Raw genomic sequence first — 20,456 nt, 5'->3', positions numbered from 1 at the left:
GGTTGGGGATAGGAAAAACATAAAAACCATATTTAAAACACGACATACAACAAAGATTGCCGCGCGTGCGTGCGTGTGTGCTAGATAAGGGAGGACAATCATAAGTAATGATACTGTGCTGGAACAGATCCATACAAACCAATACTAAAATCAAAAGATTGGCATAAATTAGTGATTGTGGTGTGTTATGGTGATGCTGATAAGATGGTGGTGGGGGTGGTGATAATGATGAAGATGGTGGTGGTGGTGATGGCAGCAAGGAGGATGATAATCATTATTATGGTTACAAGACAGAAGGAACTTTCCAACAAAACAAAACAAAAAAATTAGGGCAAATCAGATAATTCCATCTAAAAAATGACAAGAGAAACTTTATCTGTGATGAAAACATTATAGAAAACATTTCACAGCCTGGTTGTTATACAAAAACAGGAGAATTGGTAATACAATAAACAGGAAACAGGTTGGGGATTTTGGAGTAAGATATCATAGTTATGTGGCCAAGTAAACTCCCGACCTATTTGAAACTATAGCTTGACTAGAATAACTTGGAGTGTGTGTGTGTGGTTAGATAACAGGACAACCATAACAACAGGAGGGACAAACAAATATGGGGACCTCTATGTAGTCGTTAAGTTTGCTAGAAATAACAACCAAAGTCCCTCAAAATACATTATACCAACTTCAAAAAAAAAAGAAACATTGGAAAATGTAGTGATGAAAATAAGATAGGATGGTCACAGAATAACTGATTAAAAGTCTGCTCAATCAGGAATGACTTAGGATTCAACAACAATCAGAGAGGGGTGACAGGCTAAAGGTGAAAAATAAAAAAAGACAATAAAGGACAGGAGTTGCTGCAAGGCCATAGTCAAGTGAGATATACAATGACCTGCAGAACAAATTTTCTGAACAACAAAATGTGATGTGTAATTTGTTGGTGCCCCAGCATGGCCACACTAATGACTGAATCAATATATATATATAAATACATTTGAAAAGATTTGTAAATGTACCACACGAGTAAGTAGATATTAAAGAGAAACAAAAATGAAAACGCCACTTTTTAAAAAATTAGGTGTTTTAATTAATTTACATTACATGTTTCGGTTTTTTTGAAAAACCTTATCAAAAATGAGTATAAAATATGTGAGAAGAGAAGAGGGCTATTAATAAAATAAAATTGAAATTAAAATTAAGAATAACATTCATAGTTTACTGTTATTTATTGCACGCACACGTGATCCTTTCGTTCTGTTCTGGAGGCATGATAATTTCAACTTGCTGCGATAGTAAATTACTACTATCTGTTTTTGTAAATTAAATAGTGGTCAAGACTTGTTTTCTAGGAGTGGCTGTGGCCGTTGAATAACCAGCAGCAGTAATATTAATAACAATAGTAGTAGTAGTAGTAGGAGGAGTCGGAGTCGTGGTGAAGTTGTTCCTCCTGTGGTTTTAATAGAAATCAGGTTCTTCCATCCCCTTTGTTTATTTCTTATGAATAACTTGCAAATCCATATATATATATATATATATATATATATATATTACACATACATACATATATACATATATATATATATATATATATATATATATATATATTTATATATATATATATATATATTACACATACATACATATATATATATATATATATATATATATATATACACATAAATATATATGAAAGTCTCAGTATTGCTAGTTTAGAGATTTTAGACTTGGTCGGTATTTTCTTATGAAATGTATTTCCTTGCTAATGCGTTCATTTTAGCTAGCATTGTCTTTGAATTTGTATAGTGGAAATGTTGTGAATTTGGGAAATTTGTTGTAAGCACATTCGTCGATGTGCTGGCTGAGAAGTATATTCCTGTTTTCTGGGATCCTAAATTGAGATTTGTGCACCGCCATCCTCTGACGTAGGCTGTTTTTTGTGTGTCCAATATATTGCCATTTGCATCCAGAGCATGTAATTAGGTAGATCAAGTTCTCCGATGCACATGTAAAATTAGTTTTTATTGTGAAATTATGGCCTTGCTCTAATCGGTGTTCCGATCCTTCTATCACGTTGATAGCTGGCAGAAATGTTAGCACACAATTTCAGGCCTTGTGCCTAGAGTAGAAAAGAATATATTTTGTGCTGGTGCCACGCAAAAAGCATCCAGTCCATGTTGTAAAGTGGGTGACATTCAGCTGTAAAAAAAACATGCCAAAACTGACCTCACCTGTGCTAGAGCCATGTAAAAAGGACTCAGTCCACTCTGTAGAATGGTTGGTGTTAGGAAGGGCATCCAGCCATAAAACCCATGCCAATACAGACAGTGAAGCATGGAGCAGTTTTCTGCCTAGTCAGCCTCTGTCAAACCATCCAACCCATGCCAACATGGAAAGCGGACATTAAATGATGATGATGATGTAGTATATTATGGTTGCATAACGAAATATGGTGTCCCAACACAGCATTAATTTTACAATTAAATATTAACAATTGTATAAAAATTCTTAAAATATTTTGTGTATTGAAGTACAATTTATTGCACATAAATTTTGACAAAATCTTATATGGGCTCCCAAAGGTCATATGGACCCTCGTTGAGAATCACTGAGACAAACTAAGAGAATGTAAAAATATACACTATAATGAGAGAGGGTGGACTAAAATTTATAGTCATGCTATAGGAAAAAGTGAATAAAACATTTACTGATAATTCAAATAGCTGTTCAGCTGAATAAAAATCCATTATATGCAATTGAGGCAGTATTTAATTTTAAAAAGCCAACTATGTATCACATTGTCAATAGGTCAGTCACTGCAGTATTTGTCCTGAGATAACATCTCCCATGAACTTGCTGTGTTAAAAATAAATACAACAAATAAGAGAGAGACATCAAAAACTTGGTCTGGAGAAGAACCAAGAGTTAGCTCTGAACATTTGTAATAAAATAAACTTTCCAACATACACCACAGGACATTAGATACTGTGTTAAACTGGCTGGTGAATTACAGTTTAAATTCTTGATATTTGCCTAATTAGCCCTGTAATATTCAGATTACTCTATCAAATACAATACTTATTTATTCACATTGTTTTGAATTAATCAGGCATTATCTCATAGTTCTGAACTCTCAATGATGTGACTGTTTATATTTAGAATGACATTGAAGGGTAGGTGTGAGAGGCTTCATCTGTCCAACCTGAACATAAAACTGGTAGAATATTCGGGCCAGATATGGCCAGTTTAAATATCGAAAGGTTAATAGGTAAGCCCTGTATTACTGTATTTCTGTTGAAATTGTTACTATATTTCTGTTTAAAACAGGAGATTTGTAATATAGAACCAGGGATCAGTTTCATGTAGGTTAGTATCAAAGGGGTTAAATCATACCCTACCATCATCATTGGATGATGTAACCTGGGACTATGATTAAAAAAACAAAAATGACTGGATAGTTATGGCTGGGATGCCTTTGAATGTAAAGTCTGTTTAATCTCTTTTCACCTTATTCCTACTGCAATATACTGCTTTTGTTTTTATTAATTTTGAAAATAAGGAATAAATAAAATAACTTTATCATTATTAATCTGGTGTTTTGGAACATTAAATTAACTTAGAATTTTGACAAAAGGTTTTAATTTAGACCACAAGTTGGGTGGATATGACAAGGGTTAAATGAATAATCTACTGCTACCAGTGGAATATATCTGCTGTCCAATGTCTCTCAATCTGCTTAGTTACAATTATATAGTTTATCCAGTACAAATGGTTTTGCAAAGAAAAATTCTTAATTAGAGAAAAAGTAGAAAAAAACACAAGAAGCCTTTAAAATGCAACTGAAGACCTAACCAAGAAGATAAACGCACATGTGTGTGTGTGTGTGTGTGTGTGTACGAGTATGAGACACTGAACGTATTTGTCAATAAGAATGCCAGGCAAGAAGCAGATATATGAGAATTTATATCTAGCTCTCTTTCTCTCTTATATATATATATATATATATATATATATATACATATGTGTGTGTATGTGTTTGTGTGTGCGAGTGTATAAATATGTGTGTATACATACACACACACACACACTCTCATATGTGTATATATATATATATATATATATATATATATATATATATATATATATATATATTTATATACATCTTTGTTTTTATATCAGGTTATATATATAAACAATTTAACATTAAGCTGAAGGATTACTCAATACTTTTTAGCAGAGTACATTTTTAACTTTTACAAGGAAAAGGTTGACAGTGATGTTGAAGTTTCAGCTTGCTAGCATTCATCCTTTAATGTGTGTGTGTGTAATTATATGAACATGCGTACTTATACATATATACATACACACACACACACACACACTCATAAGTACATACATATATATTGACATATACACATACATGAGAGGTAGATATATGTATGCATGCGTGAAAATCAGAAATTGCTAATATTTCAATAACAAATCGAAAGCATTATACAGGTCTCACACATATATACACAATATGTGTATATATATATATATATATATGTGCACACACACACACACATATATAAAGAGACAGAAAGAGAGAGAGAGAGGAGGGGGAAGAAGGAGGTTTATACACACACATATACATGTATGCATGCGTAAAAACCTATAAATGTACAGGTTTCATTTCATACTTAGGAAAAACTAAATCATCCTTGCAAATGGAAGTGTTATTTGCTAATGTGGGAAAATAGAAAAGGAAATTGAGTTGTTCACACACACACACACATCTACAAAACATGTATATACACTAACAGACACATACACACATTTACATACATAGACACACACATACACATACACGTACACACACCCAAAAAATCCTAACAAAAATAAAAGAAAACGGAAATCTATGAGAATTCTCCATGTCAAAACAGTCTAATAGCAAATACATGGATATTATTATTCACCTCGATCAATATATTTTATTACCTTTTTTTTTTTTGTTTTATTCCCATTAGATATTGTTCCTTCACAGTATAGAAGAAAAAGGGCCAGTAGAGACAATATAAAGTAAACTTAAGTCCCTGGTAGATGAGTAGAAGGGACAAACAATGAGTCAGAATTTACAGAGGAAAAGATCCTCAATAGAAGATTTGCATAGTTTGTAAGGAGAGCCTGAGAAAATAAATTGAGATATTTTATAGGAAGCAGGAATGGGTTTTGATATTAGTTTGTGTATTTTTGCCCCCTGAAATTTGTATTCTAAAAAAAAAAATGAAAAAAAGGGGATATTTTGGTAGATATATTGAGCTAAAGAAAAGTAATGTGTTGAAAGGGACACTTTGATGAGTAGGGTTTCACTTCCAGCAGTAGTGTCTGTTACAATGGGAGGCTAAAGTCACCAGACTGGATCAATATAAGGCTTCTTCTCTTCACTGACCGAACAGATATCAATAAATAAAAGAGAGAGAGAGAGAGAGAGAGAGAGAGAAAGAGAGAGGATACCTTACAGAATCAATGCCAGCCACTCTTAATCACTGGTTTATACAGTACTTACCCACCCCCTTTCATCGTCCCCCTCAATCCTATGAATCTCTTGAAATGATTCATAAAGAACTAAATAAGTAAGCAAAAAAATAAACTGATTGATTGTTGAAAAATGTCTGTGGTTTACCTCTGAGCATTTATTTTAGGGGGAATTTTCTATATTTTCTCATGAAACTATGATTATCATCCTCATCATTATTGCTGTCATGCAGAATAAAACGAGAAATGGTATATTTTAGTGCAATGCCAGCCAAAAATAAAAGAAACAGCATCTGTGTTAATAACTGAATGCCAATCTTCATAAATATTGATTTGAAAAAACATTAAAAAATGTTACACATTTATAGAAGATACAAACTCACAAATCATTAAATAAATGCTGCTTAGAAAACATAGAAACCATTTCAGAAATGTTTATAAAATGGACAAAATTTATTGCTATGTGATATGTTTTTTAAGAAAGAAACATGTATTTTAGAAATAAATTCTTCAATTAAGATTCCTTAACAACTATGCATGAAGCTGTTTGTTAGATAAGTAGTCGTTATGTGTTTGGCCCAACAGCAAATAAATATCTCATTGCAAATGTTGACTTGTCTTAACCTTTTTCATATCAACCCACCAGACACCACCTCTGGTTCTAGGAAACAAATTCCCTGTTTTAAAATGATCTATATTAAAACTTTGCAAGAGACCAGCATCCCATTCAAGGGGAATATTGTGATCTCAGTCACTTATATGTCATGGAAAACAGGTAACTAACCCCATGAGTCCTAGCACTCAAGAGAAATTATAAAAATAAAAATTTAAATCTTCCACCAAAATTTCATTTGTTCCAAACACCAACTTAATAGTGACAAAATTATTTTACTAATTTCATTATCTTCAAAATTAATTGAAAAAGAAGCAGTGTATTTCAATAATAGTAACAAAACAGTTAAGCTGACTTAAGTTCAGAGACATCCCAACCACGACTATCCAGTCATTTTTTTTATTACAGTAAATCCCAGATAACATCATTCAGTGATGGCAGGGTGTGATTTTTTATACTAATCCACCTGATACCACCTAAAGTTCCATTATATAAATTCTTGTTTTAAGGTGATCTAAATTAAACCTTCCATCAAAATTCTGTATTAATTTAGGTTCTAAACACCAGCTTAATAATGGCAATTTTCAAAATTAACAGAAACAAAAGGCCACTTAATGCAAGCAACCAGTTAATTAAAAACAGGAATTTCTTCATTTTCACTCATTTAAATAATCATAATCTAGAAGAGAAAATCTTTGACAAACTGTCATTAACAGTTGGGAATAATTTGCCAAAATACTTGTAGTTATTAGCACAATTAAATGCTTGAGAGCAAAACATACTTTTACTAATTAATTAAATAGGAACAAAATTTCAAACTACACACACACGTGTGTGTGTGTGTGTGTATATATATATATAGAGAGAGAGAGACAGACAGACAGACATATTTTTTAACTGAATTATTTAAAGGGCACATAAAAATGAGTCTTACATCTTCAGTGTAGGTGATTTTCTACAAGGATGTCCAGCGTTGCTTGGGAAAGAAGACACAGTTCAAGGCCAATTAGTTCACCGACAATCATCATATTCATGAATAAAGTATTATTTCATTTCAAGTACCAATGTATTACTTGCAACAGAGGTACCTGGATTTTGTATTTTACTTCATTAAATTTTATAAGCATTTCAATGTACAACAGAATAGCATACACACAAACACTACACACACACACATATATATAGAGAGAGAGAGAGGGGGGAGAGAGAAAGGGAGAGAACATATCGATAGTGACACAAATGCACACAGGACACATATAGTAGTGTGTGCATGTTTTATATATGTCTTTTATCTTTTACTTGCATCAGTCATTGGACTGCAGCCATGCTGGGGCACCACCTTGAAGAATTTTAGTTGAACAAATTGACCCCAGTACTTCTTTTTAAGCCTGGTACTTATTTCTTTGGTCTCTTTTGTTGAACTGCAAATCATGGGGACATAAGTACACAAGTTGTCAAGCAGTGATAAGGAACAAACACACACACACACCTATATACACACACACATCCCTATATATACACAGACGCACAACAGGCTTCTTTCAGTTTCCATCTCCCAAATCTACTCATAAAGCTTAGGTCAGCTCGAAGCTATAGTATGTCCCCCACAATCAAGGTGCCATGCAGTAGAACTGAACCTGGAACTATGTCATTGGGAAGCAAGCTTCTTACCACACAGCTACACCTGTGCATATATATATATATATATATATATATATATATATATATATATCATCAACAACGTCTGCTTTCCATGCTGGCATGGGTCAGACAGTTGGACTGAGGGCTGGCAAGTCAGAAGGTTGTACCAGGCTCCAATCTGAGCTGGCAAGGTTTCTACAGCTAGATGCCCTTCCTAACACCAACCACTCCTAGAGTGTAATGGGTGCTTTTTACATGCCACCAGCATGAGGGCCAGTCACGTGGTACTGGCAACGACCACACTTGAATGGTGCTTTTTACGTGCCACTAAAACAGGAGCCAGTCAGGCAGCACTGGCAATGACCGCGCTCGAATCGTGCTTTTTATCTCCCACCGACACAGAAGCCATACATGTATATATATATATATATATATATATATATATATATATATATATATATACACACACACACACACACACACACACACATGTATATATAGTCCAACCCATGCCAGCATAGAACATGGACAAATCATGATGATAAATGTAATATATATATGCCTATCTAGAACATAACAATGGTAACAAACATATAATGTGTTCTACACTGATTTCTGGTTTGTATTTTTGTCTTGACAAAGCTGCCTTCCATAGATATGTTTATCATTTGTTTGTGGAATTCTTTATAGAATTAATAGTGTAGTCAGCTATTGTTTATCTATTTTTGTCGCATGTATTGTACCGGGTTATGATGACTGCTTCTTGTAAATGCTTGATCAAACAATAGAATGTTGTATGACCAATCAATATGTATAGACATATATATATATATATATATATATATATACCTATACACACAGACACACACACCCACACACAATAATAATATAACCATGCTTTTAAATTTTGGCACAAGGGCAACAATTTGAGGGGAGGGGCAAGTCAGTTACACCATCCCCAGTCTATAGCTGCCTTTCTTCATTTTGGGGTTGATAAAATAAGTGCCAAAGTCGACTTTGGCAGAATCTGAACTCAGAACTTTAAGAGCCAGAAGAATTGCTGCTAAGCATTTTGTCTGGTGCAGTAATGATTCTACTAGCTCACTGCCTCAACAACAATAATAATGGTTTCAAATTTTGGCACAAGGCCAGCAATTTCAGGGGAAGAGGTAAGCTGATTACATCAACCCCAGTGTTCAATTGGTACTTATTCTATTGACCCCAAAAGGTTGAAAGGCAAAGTCAGCCTCAACAGAATTTGAACTCAGAACATAAAAATGGGTGAAATGCCACAAAGCATTTTGTCCAGCATGCTAACAGTTCTGCCAGCACGCCACCTTCTGCCTTAATAATAATCATAGATAAGTTGAAAAATATGATTTAAAGGTTTATCTTACATTCTTTTTTATTGGAATTAAATAAAAGCTGTTAAGTTAATCCTAAAACTTGTAAAAGGCTTTATAATAGCTTTGAAATTTATTAGTAAACAGTATATGTTATGACTAAAACATCTGGTTATTACATAAAAAAAACAGCAAGAGCTTGAAATAATAATAACTGGAAAGATTTTATAAATAGAACACGGTCAGAAAGCTCATGTGAGGACTAAACAATCAAATTACATTACTACAGTAAACAATGGCAATTAGAATAATTAACAAAGTAATTTAAAACAAAATGTGTATTTCAGATCTAACTGGCCACTCCCATGCTCTCTTTTAAAATATGAGCAGCTGCGTAGCTCCTCCACAGCAAGAAACCTGGTCTGTTCTGGACTCCTTCTTTCACACTTTAATCCCTCATCTCATAGCATAAGGTTGCTTTCCTCTCTACTGGAACCTCACTCACTCAAAGATGATCTTAGTCTTGCAAGCTGCATGGTTATGTCACTGGTGCTGGTGCCATAAAAAAAAGCATCCAAGACACACTGTAAGGTAATTGGCATTAGGAAGGACATCCAACAATAGAAACTATGCCAGAGTAGACATTGGATCATGATACCTGTCATACTGCCCCCTCTTCTTCTTTTACTTACCATTCCTTATCTCTCTGCCTAGGATCATTGCTCACTCTCTCTTCTGTTCTCCCTCAGTTTCAGCGGCCACTTCAAGCTCTAAGCCTTGCAAATTATAAGGCAATCATTGCAAGTGCATGGAAAAAGCACCCAGTACACACAAAGTGCTTGGTGTTAAGAAGGGCATCCAGATGTAGAAATCATACAAAAGCTAACACTGGAGCCCAATACAGTCTTTGGACCAATCAGAACCTGTCAAACCATCTAACAGCTTGGGACATGGACATTCAATGATGATGATTGATTACAATAGCAACAGAGTAAGAGAGGCAGAAGTTGCCAAAATAAAATAATATAAACTCAGATAAGATGAGTAAAAAAGCCAAAAGAATTAACATTTCTTGGGCAAAGATAGTCCTTGTCAGTGATGCAAAACCTCAGGAGTCATTTATTAGTAAGTAGATACTTTACAACTCATAATAACTAAGTCATCTGTTAACGTTTAGGCACTGGTTTCCTCTGACAGTCTTGGTAATTACGGCTAGAATTTATGAGATAACACATTAGTTTTAGCTGAGAAAAGTCAATATAGTAAACAGGGATCGCTATATATACTTTTGAAGCCAATTGCAAGTTAGTTTAGTTGATCAGATTTTAAGTAGACCTCATTGAAATAAAAAGCCGACATGAAGTTTATAATGGATGGGTTGACTATAAAACTATGATAGTAGCAGAGAGGAAGGTGTTTTTTGTCTGATGAGATAGAAATGTTAGTGAGATACTTTATATTAGTTTACAAATGAGTCAAGTAAAAGTTTCTGTTAACCCATTTATTTTTACTACATTTCTCTTAAAATACATTGCTTTTGTTTCAATAAATTTTGAAAATAATGAAAAATTTATAAAACAGCTATCATTATTAAGATGATGTTTGGAATATAAATTAATATGAAATTTTAATAGAAAGTTTTAATTTAGATCGCTTTAGAGCAGTTTGTATCAGAACCAGTGGTGATCCCAAATAAACCAATATCAAAAGGATTGAGATAATATACAAGTCCATAATTTTTTACCCTCATTAAAAAAATGTTTAATGAGTATACAATATTTGGGTTCAATCCCACTGCACAGTACACTGAACAGAAACAGATAAGGTTGAGTGGTTCAGTCCTATTGCATAGCACCTTAGTTAAGCATCTTCTCCGATAGCCTTAGGTCAAACATAGCCTGTTGTGTGTGGGTACATATGTATGTTTGTGAGTACCCTTGTCTTGACATCATATGATGGTTGTAAATGAGCATCATTGTGATACAAGTGAGGCTGCTCATTTCCAGTCTTCTATCAAAAACATGTCCGACTACGGGTTAATGTTACTTTGCTTGGAAACAAGTGAAGGTTGACAACAAGAAGGGCATCCAGATGTAGAAAATATGCCTCAAGAAATTTTATCTGGCCCATGCAAACATGGAAAAGTGGACAGCAAACGATGATGATGATGATTAGAGCTCAAGCTAAAAGAGGCTTGGTACTAAGCAGACAACAGTTACCATCTAATTTGACGAATTTTCTTTTTAAAGATTTAATATAAAGTTTTCAAATTTTCTATATTGGCATTTCTCAGCAGGGTGAGATGTATGCATCACCAATGAGTGTGCATGTGTGTGTGTGTGTATACATATATATATATATATATATATATATATATATATATCTTATTCAAAACAGTTATTAGTACTATTATATAACTAAGTGATTACCAAATACTTGAATTTATAAACAACCAAACTGACTTGAATAGAAGTATGTGGAATGCTTTTAAAAAGAATCTAAACAGTTCTACAGTAATTTTCTTTTAATGATACAATGGAATTTTCAGTTGGGTTTCTTTTTTTTCTTTTTTTTTTTTGTGTCTGTAAGATGGAGGTTGGATCTGTTAAAGAATGCAAAATAAATATTTTTATGTGTGCATACACATATACATATATAACAAATGTATAGAAATAAGGGATACTGGAAATATAATGAATGAAAAGGAAAAGTACAACACAGAAGGGACAAGTTTTAGCAAATACTGTATTAGTTTAATGCTTAAAAGGAAAAAAGGAGTCTTAACATTTCAGACAGTCTTTCATCAGAAGAAAAACAAAGGAGTGAGGAGGGAAAATGTTTGGAAAGAAAGTAAAGAAATAAAAATAGGTGAAGAGTTAGGAGATAGATGAGAACAATGTTCTATGAAGAGGGAGTTAACAAGGGAGGAGGGGAAGGTGAATTGCACATTTGTAGGAGGGTATAATATTTATATATACATAAGTATGTGTGTGTGTGTGTGTAGCTATATACAAATGTATATATGTATTTATATACATATATCTAAACACATTTTATTTTGTATCTTTTTTTTTTACCATTTATTTTTTACCTGCTTCAGCCACTGGACTGTGGCCATGCTGGGGCACTGCCTTGTCGGGTTTTAGTTGAAGAACTTGACCCCAGTACTTATTTTTAAGCCAGGTTCTTATTCTAGCACTCTCTTTTGCTAAACCACTAAGTTATGGTGATGTAAACAAACCAACACCAGTTGTCAAACAGGTGGTGGACAAACACACATAATATAACATACCTGATAGCTTTTTTTTAGTTTCATCTACCAAATCCACGCACAAGGATTTTGTTGGCCCAAGGCTATAGTTGAAGACACTTGGCCAAGGTGCCACATAGTGGGAATGTAGAAACTTGGTTAGGAAACAAGCTTCTTACCACACAGCAACACCTGCACCTCAAGTTTTTTTCATTCTCTTTCTGTTTATTTTCTCTTATTCCTTTCTGTTGAAGAGTGTCGGCTTGAAACTTAAAAGACTTTCTCACTTTCCCGAGCATCAAACTAATACACCTGCTTGTTGTTCATACCACCTGTCTTTGTCTTTTGTTTTCCTGTAAATTTCAACTGTATATATATATATATATATATATATATATATATATATATACATATATATATATTATATTCTTTTACTTGTTTCAGTCATTTGACTGTGGCCATGCTGGAGCAACGCCTTTAGTCGAGCAAATAGACCCCAGGACTTATTCTTTATAAGCCTAGTAATTATTCTATCAGTCCCTTTTGCCGAACCGCTAAGTTACGGGGATATAAACACACCAGCATCGGTTGTCAAGCGATGCTGGGGGTACAAACACAGACACACAAACATATACACACACATACATACATATATATATATATATATATATATATATATATATATACAACGAGCTTCTTTCAGTTTCTGTCTACCAAATCCACTAACAAGGCTTTGGTCAGCCAGAAGCTATATTAGAAGACACTTGCCCAAGATGCCACGCAGTGGGACTGAACCCGGTAAGCTACTTACCACACAGCCACTCCTACGCCTATATATAAAAATTTTTTTTAATTAAAAGCATAACCTCTTAGTTAACTAGTTGCCTTCAATGCTATGATATTATGGTTTAACCCTTTTGTTACCCTGTTTCTGTTGAAATAAACAACCTTTGTTTTTATTAATTTTCAAAATAATGAAGAATTTAGTAAAATATCTTCAATATTAACTTTGTCAATATTAACCTGAAATTTTGAAGGAAATTTTAAACTTTAGATTTCTTTAAAACAGGAAGTTTGTATCATAGAACCATAGACAATCTGAGGTGGTTTGGTATCAAAAGTGTTAATACTTCAGCAAGATATTGTAAGACATGAAACTGCAGCTCTAAGCTATTTACCAAGTTCATAAACTTCAGACTTCTGCTGGCCATATGTCCAGGATAGAAGAAGGCACATATTTTTGATATAACAACAACTGTTTTCTCTTAGTACAGGGTTTTCACACTTAACAACCCATATCTATTCACACCTTGAAAAAAAAAAATAATAATAATATTCGGCAGCTACCCTTGTTGCAGACTGTCAGCAGATGCCATTTTGATAATGTGGTTCAAAAAGTAAATCTTGTATATTCTCTAGGCAATAATAACAAAGAATGAAATTATATCTGAGTTAGGAATATCATAGAAAAGAAGACAGATGATAGCTGTCTCACATTTCAGCTATTTTTATGACACTAAATAATTAAGGGTTGAGCCAAAGAAATAGGAGGAAATATAGCAAGTTGCAGCAATGTAAGATGTAAACTATACAGTTTAGTTTATCAATGAGATAGAAAAGAAGGTATTTATGATATTTGACAAGTAGGTTTATTTTCCCCACAGGAGATAACATGTTTATTGCTGCTGTGAAAATGTATGCAGCTGAACTAAGTGTCAATATTCTTCACACTTCAGATCAGATAAAAATGACAATTAGGTAGATTTCATTATGTTTGTTAACCAGAAAACTAATAAAATGTTGCATGCTAGCAGGAAATAAAGAATATGGCTCATCTTACCTTACTCCAAGAATTATAGAATTTAAGAAAACATTCAGTAATAACAGATTGTAGTTTATACAATAAGAATGAATAGAGAAAGCAAAAAGCTCAGAGGTACCAAAACTTCACATGTACAAATTTAAAAGCAATTGTCATGAAGAAATGGTGATTAAACCTTTGACACCAGCCCACCTGATTCTATAATACAAACTTCATGCTTTAAAATTATCTAAATTAAAGCCTTCCATCAAAATTTCTTGTTCCAAACATCAGATTAATAATGATAGATTTTTTAACTAAATTTTTCATTGTTTTCCAAATGAATTGAAACAAAGGCAGTGTATTTCAAAAGAAATATGGTAACAAAAACGGTTAATGCCAGGAAACTTGGGGTAAGTTCCAGCATTATGGCACTTTCTCACCTGTTAAAAAGTGAACAATTTATACCAAATTATGAATTTGAATTTATGATACATTACTTTTAGAACAGGCATGGCCGTGTGGTTGAAAACATTGCTTCCCAACCTGAGCAACAGGTTTCAGGTTCAATCCCACAATAAGACACCATAGAAAAGTGTCTCCTAAAATAGTTCTGGGTTGACCAACATCTTGTGAGTTTAGTTGGTAGACAGAAGCGTGCATATGTGTGTGTGTGTGTGTGTGTAAATATGTATGTATATATATCTATGCATCAGTTTTTGTATCTACTTGTCTTGACATCATACGATAGTTAAAATTGGATATCTCTGTTATATATATGGTGCCCTTCATTTCCAATCTTCTATGAAACATATCTAAATATGAGGAAACAAGTGAGTGTGGGCAACTGGAAGAGCATCTAGCCATAGGAATTCTACCTGAATGAATTCCGTCTGAACCATGCAAGTATGGAAGAAGTGGGCATTAAAACAATGATGACAACACTGATGCATTTCTACTGAAATGTTTAACAAAAAAATTTGGAGTGACAGTTTCAAAGAAAACACAGTCAATGACAAACTAGTATAGTACCAATAAAAAACGATAAAATTTAGTTAAGTGTGGGACTTATTATACAAAGATACATTTCACATAATGGTTTGTGGTGAAATCTATGATGTCTCACTTTGCCAGTGTTGGACTTCAAAAACGGATGGCAAAGTGCAGACAATGGGGAAAAAACATGAATTATACACAGGCATTTATAAGAAACAATAGTTAAACAGAGATGAAAGAACAAAACACCATCAGCAAGTTCTTTTCATATAGGTGACTTGGTGTTGCTAATGGAAAGAAATAAAGTAAAAAAAAAATAACATTTTTGGGGGAGGAAGAGTTATTTCTCAAGGACTGGTGTTGGCCATGGGCAAAGCAATATATGAAAATATAACAGTTCTACAGCTTATATTAAGAGTGCATTTTTTATGACTTATGGACAATTAACTGATAATTATACATATATCATGAGCAAGGCAGTGGTAAGTTGATAAAATCATTAGTGTGTTGGAAGAAATGCCTTGCAGTGTCTCTTTCAGCTCTGTGCATTCTGAGTGCAAATCCTACTGAGGTCAACTTTGCTTTCATCCTGCCATAGTAGATAAACTAAGGTACCAGTCATGTACTGAGGTCAGTATGTAATTAATTATTCCCCACTTCACCTAAATTTCAGGCCTTGTGCCAAGCTAAATAAAGTAGAGCCAATGAATTAAAGAATGAACAAACTGTAATTTTTGGAGTCCTCAATGAAATTAATTTTGAAAAAATAAAGAATTTCATAAAATAACTGTCATTATTAACATGGTGTTTGGAACATAATTTAAATGAAATTTTGATGGAAGATTTTAATTGTAGATCACTTTAACCTTTTAGCATTCAGATTATTATCAAATGTAATGCTTGCTTTTGCACAATGTTTTGAATTAATTATGCATTATCTTGTAGCTTTGAGATTTCAATGTTGTGATTGTTTATTTTTAGAATGAGATTGTAGGGTAGGTGTGAGAGGCCAGATCTGGCCAGTTTGAACATGAAACAGGTAGAATATTTGAGCCTGATATATCCAGTTTAAATATTAAAGGGTTAAAACAGGAAGTTTGTATCATAGAACCAGGGGTGGTCTCAAATGTGTTGATACCAAAATGGTTGAATCACACCCTACCATCACTGGATGATGTAGTCTGGGATTTACTGTGATTAAATGAAAAAATATGGCTAGATGGTCATGGATGGCAGCATGCCCTTGAACATAGTTTTGCTTCACTGTTTTAAAGATACATTTCCAATGAAATACACCACCTCTATTTCAGTTAATTTTGAAAATAATAACAAATTTAGTAAAATAGCTATCATTATTAAGCTGGTGTTTGATGAAATGTTTTAATTTAGATCCTTTTAAAACAGGAGGTTTGTATCATAGAGCCAGGGGTGGTCTCAGATGGGTGGGTATCATAAGGGTTAAACAGGCCCACTCTCCTTCGGTCAATAGCTATTGACTCTCTTGCAGTCAATCAAATGTAACCAATTTTAAAAACTGGATACTTTTATATTCCAATCAATGTTTCTGATAGAAAATAATAATATAAGCAGCTTAAATTTGCTAAGACATACAAATAAGGTATTTATTTAGATTTTAATGACAATATTATAGAGATTACATTTGTGAGATTTTAAAAAAAAGCTGCTCTCGTTAAAATAAGCATCAGATCAAGAGTAAGAGATTATTTGCTTCAACCCCTTTCTTCATAACACCATGAATAAATACATACATAGAAAAGTAAATAAATAAATAGGGGGTGGGATTATGTGGATTTGAAACAATTAATATGAAATTATGCAAGTGTGTGTGTGTGTGTGTGTGTGTGTGTGTGTGTGTACAAGTGTACATGCATCCAGTTTTATAATTTGGCTTGCATTTTTTATTTTGTTGTTCTCTCTTTGTATGTTTATGCTTTCATATTATGAGGAGGTGAACAGGTTTGCAAACAAAAGAAAACAAAAAATTAAGCTTTGCAAGAAAATGTTTTGTACTCGAATGACATTTTGAACACCAAGGAAAATATATCTGAAAGGTTTTTCTCTGCAGCAGAGAATGAGCCAATTAAAGGGAAGTACTTTACATAAGAATCAAACAATATAAATGGCAGTCATTCATTATATATATATACATACACACACACACACTGAAACATAAATGCAACACGCACATGCACGTGCATGCACACACACAGACAGAGCTTCATAACAGAAACAATTGAAGGTAAGAAAATGAGTATTGTTCTCGTAACAATAAACCCCCCTGTCCCATGATCCATCATGTTTGTTCCAAAGCTGGCATTGGAAAAGAAAATATTCTAAAAATGGCTTTTAGCAATTACCACATACAGACTGAGACTAATAAGAATACCTAGTAATCATGGTAATATTTTTTTTATTAATTTTTATTTATTTTTAAATGACTGGGCACCATGCTAGAATAAAATAAATAAATAGTGTATGTTGTTATTATGAGTTACAATGAGAGTAAATTGTAAGCATTAGAGTGGCTGAGTGGTTAAGAAGTTTGCTTTCCAGCCACACAGTCTAGGGTTGAGTTCCATTGCATGAAACCTTGCCCAAGTGTCATCTACTATAACCTAAGACAACCAAAGCTTTGTGAGACAATTTAGTAGGCAAAAACTGAAAGAAACCTACTGTGTGTGTGTTTGCGCATGCGTGCACATATACATATGCACACTAGAGTCATTGCATAAAATATACACATGTACAGTCATATTTAATCCAATCAAAACTCTGCATGGTATAAGCTCCAGTAACAATTTAATTTTTAGGCATGTTTCTTTTTGAACCTAGCTATTACTATAAATTTGGTGCACCTGAGCTATGGACAGAGAGAGAGAGAGAGAGAGAGAGAGAGCAGTGAGGGACAGCATAGAGAGACAATCAGAAGAGGGTGAAGAGATGGTGGACAACAGCTGATCCAAGCTAACAACAGCTGAACAATGACAAATGTCAACAGCACCACCATCACCACACTTGGACTGCTGCTACAATCACACCAAGAACAGTAGTATTCAAACTCTTCTTGATGCTTTGTCATTCACAGTAACAACAGATTTCTTTGTTTACAACAAGAAAAAATACTTTGTTTATCAAAAACCTCAACAGATATCAGTGTCCTTAACACACACATACATACATACATACATACATACATGCATATGACTGTAAATAATGAATGCTCCAGCACCAAGACAATTCTTACTTGTTTGAAATAGGTGATCTGAGGGAATGACAACAAGACCCCAGCTGAAGGAGCAGTGTAGTGAGACTGAACCCAAAACCTCGTCGGTGCAAGGCAAACTTGTCAACCACATGGCCATATGTTAAACAAGAACATGTCCCACTGGGATGAAGATATATCACAATGCCACACAGTTACTCTAGAAATTGTAACCAACCATTTCATATTGGTAGTCATGTATGACAACTAACAATATATATATATATATATATATATATATATATATATATATATATATATAACCAGCCGAAACTGCAAAGATAATCTGGAACTCGACTGAGGAAAGAAAACTCCAAATTACCTGTCCTTGTTTTCTTTGTATTGTTTGTCTGGATGTTTTGTTATCCCTTTTTTGTATCACCTAACTGTCTGGATGTTTTGCGTTCTTGTCCCATTTTTGTATTTTTTATATATAAAAATATAGCGGCGTACATACACTTTGGTCTCTTATATATATACACACACACACACACAGACACACATATATATGTATATGTATATATATATATGTGTGTGTATATATATATGTGTATATGTATGTATGTGCGATATATATATATATACACACACACACACACACACAAACAAACACATTGTCTACTAATGTATAGATGTTGTAGTGGTTATTTTGAAGTCTGGCAGAGGAACAGGAAGTAATGATGGTGTCAGAATAGTGAAACCAGATACTATTCCCGAGAAAGAAAGTTTAAAAAATTAGAAAATAAAAATACACTCATCTATTATTAGGTCAGATTGGCAATTATTTATAAAGTGAATGATGGCCTACAGTGCAAGGGGATTGAGAAAACAATTGGATATCAAAATTATCAGTGGATTCCAGCAAAAGAGCAATAACCATTCTCTAGTGAGAAGAGTTAAAAAGTGCAGTGAACTAATAAACAAGGTTTGGGGTAAGATAGCAAAGTTAACCCTTTAGCATTCAGATTACTCTGTGAAATGTAATGGCTATTAATTTATATTGTTTTGAATTAAACATGCATTACCTCATAGCTTTGAGATTTCAATGATACGATTTTTAATTTTTAGATTGGCACTGTAGGGTATGTGTGAGAGGCTGGATCTGGTCAGTTTGAACATAAAATAGGTAGAATATTTGGGCCAGATATGGCCAGTTTAATTGCTAAAGGGTTAAACCCTGGAATCATTATGTTTGGAAGAAAAAGAAAAGAGAATACAGACTATAACAGAATGGATTTTGAAATCACTGGTTAGGGTAATGATGATATTCTTAACTCTCTTGTTACCGTAATTTTGGTTGAAATACAACACCTTTGTTTCATTTTATTTTGAAAATAATAAAGAATTTAGTAAAACAATTTTGTTATTTTTAAATTGGTGTTTAGTACCTGAATTGACATGGAATTTTAGTGGAAAGTTTTAATATATATAACTTCTAAAAATGGAGTATGTATCAGAGAAGTGGTGTCACATAGGTTGACATCAAACGAGTTAAAACAAAACTGTTAAATCAACAAGAGCTTTCTTGGTTCTCTCTCTTTACTGAGCATCAAGCTAATACATCCTTGTACACATCTTTTTGTTTGTTAATTTTATTATTCATTTATCTGAATTGATTGTTTATTTTAATTGACTATATATATAATTGGTCTTCTTTCAGTTTCCATCTACCAAATCCACTAACAAGGCTTTGATTAACCCTGGACTATAAAGGAAGAGATTTATTCAAGGTGCCACACAGTGAGACTGAACTCAAAACTACATGGTTGGGAAGCAAACTTCTTAACCACACAGCCACATCTACAGTGCATTTCAAGAGAAATCTAGTAACAAATGAGCAAAGCAACCCACTCACTAGATTAATGAGAATACTCTCTGCTGAGAGAGAAAGTTGATGTTTGTTAAATTTTTGCTTGCTTGTTGTAACTTTGTTTTGATTTTGGGGGTTTTTTGTTTCTTTCTTTTCAATAATAAAAATAATTTAATCTGAATGCTTAAATTATAAAACAAATTTT

General features: G+C 33.3%; 1 protein-coding gene across 13 annotated transcripts in view; it reads right to left on the bottom strand.

Annotated features, from left to right (window-relative positions):
* Positions 1–20,456, bottom strand: part of LOC106879980 (extracellular sulfatase Sulf-1) — a 204,746-nt gene that overhangs the window by 153,166 nt on the left and 31,124 nt on the right. Inside the window, exon 1 of one of the 13 annotated variants that reach the window (XM_089358414.1) lies at positions 1,239–1,313. The exons of 11 other annotated variants lie outside the window; for them this stretch is intronic. The gene's annotated coding sequence lies outside the window, so the exon portion shown is untranslated. Of the gene's footprint in view, positions 1–1,238; positions 1,314–20,456 lie in introns of those variants that run through there. One more of the 13 variants, XM_089358411.1, reaches the window with a different exon arrangement.

Source organism: Octopus bimaculoides, chromosome 10 (genome assembly GCF_046866305.1).
Source record: "Octopus bimaculoides isolate indiv1 chromosome 10, ASM4686630v1, whole genome shotgun sequence".
Taxonomy (NCBI): domain Eukaryota; kingdom Metazoa; phylum Mollusca; class Cephalopoda; order Octopoda; family Octopodidae; genus Octopus; species Octopus bimaculoides.
This window is presented reverse-complemented; position numbering and strand designations above follow the sequence as displayed.